Here is a 3,419-nt window from a genome sequence, read left to right on the forward strand (position 1 = left end):
GTGAGTGAGTGAGTGTGTGTGTGAGTGTGTGTGTGTGTGTGAGAGTGTGTGTGTGTGTGTGTGTTTTCACTAATTTGGATGGATTAACTGCAGAGGACAGATTCTGATTATGGGTTACCAATACTTGGACTTCACATCACTGAAATTAATGCATTAATTCTAGAAAGCAAATATTGATTACATGTCATACTTTTTTGTGTGTGTGTATTTTAATAATTTCGCAAATAAAAGTGTAAGATGTCACACAGCATTGTCACATGCTTGTCCATAATCGCCAGTGCTCTGGAGTAACTGAAGTGCATTATAAAGTGATGTTACCTGCTGGACAACCACAGAATTACAACCAAAATCTCGGTTTTATATTAATTATTCATTTCATTTGTTTGCTTTTTTTATTTGATACAGTATTCCGTCATGTCTAACTATCCTCAAATGCATAGTATATATAATTTAACAGTATTTTTATTAACAGTAAATAAAAATTGACAACGGTTGGTACAATGGGAAAAATGCGATAGGCTAGAATTACTTCGGGCAAACGTTCTAGAGCACATTTGCTTAAACGACTGGTATATTAAGTTAAATGATTCATTTAAAGTTAGTCACCTCCCAATTTAATGTTGTATTTCGAACTCGTGACTGTTTGGGAATTTAGCCTTTACAATTAAGTAGACGCATCTTTGAAAGAGGATAATGCCATTTAGTCATTTGCATATTTTTAAAAAAGGAAACCCTGAGCATTCTTCTTTCAAACAAATAGCACAGATAATGGTAAAAACATAGTGTGTCCCTCGGCAAACGGACTGCCCAATTAACCCGCTATCGACCAATGATGTGTTTTAGATTGTTTTTAAAACGTGTAACATGTATAATTTCGGTTTCCGTCAGGTTTTTATTTATTCTGTTTAAGAGAACGCTAAAGTCAACGCCCTTGCCAGTATACTGTTAGAAGCGAAAGAGAAAGTAGTTCATTAAGTGTTTATATTTTCTTGTTTGATCACTCGTCGTCTCAGTCAGAAGATTGTTCCTCGAGCAGCAGCAGAATGGCCTTTCAGGTGCGCGTCAGGGTTAATAAAAATGAGGTTAAAGTATTATCAGTGGCGTCCTCAAGTGAAGAATTTGAGAAGTTCACCATTGGAGATCTGAAGACACGAGCATTAAGTTTCTTTCCTTCAGTAAACGGTAGGTTTGGATTTATTTACACTCGTCTCAACTATTGACACTGGAACAGAACAAAAAATCAAATATATAAAATATTTTTGTAATAATGTATTCTCTCTGATTTTCCGTTTTATCTCCTTGTCAGATCCAGACAGACTGAGGGTGATTTTTGGTCCAAATGAGCTTGAAGACAGTCAAACGTTTGAATCGTGCGACATTGAACATCTGTCTGTGCTGATAATCGTGCTCCAGGTGCCTGGTGGTCGAGGTACAGTATGACTCTTTATTCTCTTTTCTTAACAAAATGTAAAATAGGTAATATAAAAAAAAAATATATATATATATATATATAAACTCCCAAATACTAGGTAATACAGCTCTAAATAGTGGAAAATTGTAAACACTTGTCGGAATTAACATGTGATCCTTCATGATGAAAAAAGTTAAAGTATAGATGGTATATTTATTGTTATTTTTTTTCATTATTATATATCTTTTAGAGTCCTGTGAAGATGTACTGTAGCTGGAGGAATAGCCCTGTGGGACACACAGCAGCACTTTATGCACATTTACACAACAGTCTCAGGCCTGTGTCCTGTCTCTCTTCAAATGGTCCTGTCGAAAATGGCTTCCAAAAAGAATGGATTCTCAAAACCAGAAAATACACCAGGGAGGAGTTTCTCTCCGGTCTCAACACAGTTTGAGAATGTTAGGTTTATGATCTTTTTACCCATAATGTAGACATTTTAAAGAGATCACTTGAAGATGCTTGTATAGTCTATGCATTACAAATTTTGTGGTGAATATTAACTTATGTATATTACTAAATCATTGATTTACTGAGAATAGTGTTTTAAAATTCAGCGTCACAAATGTCTCAAGATTATAATAAATCAACCTGCTTCATTAAAGTATACGTTGAAGAAAAAAAGAAAGACATTTTTGGACTGGGAAATAAAATGTATATATTTTGCCTTGTATATGCATATGTATAATATATGTATAATATATTTTCTTTCAACAAATAAACGTAGGACAAGGAAATTGGTGACTGTCATCTTAACTGTAGCAATATTTCAATAAAATGTGACTTCCTCATGGGGCTCTTATCAATCTATAATTTCCAATGTATGGTTATTTCAGCGCTGTTAAGATAACTCCTTGCTGATCACAGTTTCTGTTTGCTTTGGGGGGCAATATATATATATATAAAATAAAGAGAAGTGACATTAAACAATTTCCTTTGGTAGATCAAATATGGAATTAGAACATTTTAAAGACATTGTACTATTCTTTGTGCTACATGTTTGATAGTCACATATGACATCGCTTAAATCAGTTTTAATCATAAAACTGCCCTTTGGATCTTCACTAAAAAACGTATCTCTTATGTTATTTAACAGAAGCGTCATCAAGTGAACAGTGGTTTAAAGTAAGTGTAACAGAAAATCAGTGTAGCAAAACACAACATATGTCTGTAGCTGAACTCTCTTTAAAGCTAAGCCCTTGATGGAAACCTCTAAGAAAGCTGAGGTTGCTGCTGGACGAAGAGTTAATGAGGTAATTAAAGCCCAAGTCGAATGACAGACACACTGTAAATTAAAACTGTTTAGTCCTTATACATAAATAAGCATCTTCCAGCTAATGACGTCATTTTTTGGAGGGAAATGAAAAGCACAAACATCTCATTCTCATTAAGAGAATATATTGATATGTTGTAGCATTAGTTGTGTCTGGATACAGAAAGTATTCAGACCCCCTTAAATTTTTCACTCTGTTATATTGCAGCCATTTGCTAAAATCATTTGTTAATTTGTTTTCCTCATTAATGTACACACAGCACCCCATATTGACAGAAAAACACAGAATTGTTGAAAGTTTTGCAGATTTATTAAAAAAGAAAAACTGAAATATCACATGGTCCTAAGTATTCAGACCCTTTGCTCAGTATTTAGTAGAAGCACCCTTTTGATCTAATACAGCCATGAGTCTTTTTGGGAAAGATGCAACAAGTTTTTCACACCTGGATTTGGGGATCCTCTGCCATTCCTCCTTGCAGATCCTCTCCAGTTCTGTCAGGTTGGATGGTAAACGTTGGTGGACAGCCATTTTTAGGTCTCTCCACAGATGCTCAATTGGGTTTAAGTCAGGGCTCTGGCTGGGCCATTCAAGAACAGTCACAGAGTTGTTGTGAAGCCACTCCTTCATTATTTTAGCTGTGTGCTTAGGGTCATTGTCTTGTTGGAACGTAAACCTTC

The 3,419-nt window shown here is 34.9% G+C and overlaps 1 long non-coding RNA gene across 1 annotated transcript; it reads left to right on the forward strand.

Annotated features, from left to right (window-relative positions):
• Positions 1-1,129: 1,129 nt before the first annotated feature.
• On the forward strand, positions 1,130-1,734 carry LOC107575516 (uncharacterized). Its single transcript, XR_001607892.1, has 3 exons — positions 1,130-1,182; positions 1,307-1,429; positions 1,662-1,734. It is a non-coding gene; the product is annotated as an uncharacterized lncRNA (long non-coding RNA).
• The last annotated feature ends 1,685 nt before the right edge of the window (positions 1,735-3,419 follow it).

Source organism: Sinocyclocheilus grahami, unplaced genomic scaffold, assembly GCF_001515645.1.
Source record: "Sinocyclocheilus grahami isolate Dianchi unplaced genomic scaffold, SAMN03320097.WGS_v1.1 scaffold2685.1, whole genome shotgun sequence".
NCBI lineage: Eukaryota > Metazoa > Chordata > Actinopteri > Cypriniformes > Cyprinidae > Sinocyclocheilus > Sinocyclocheilus grahami.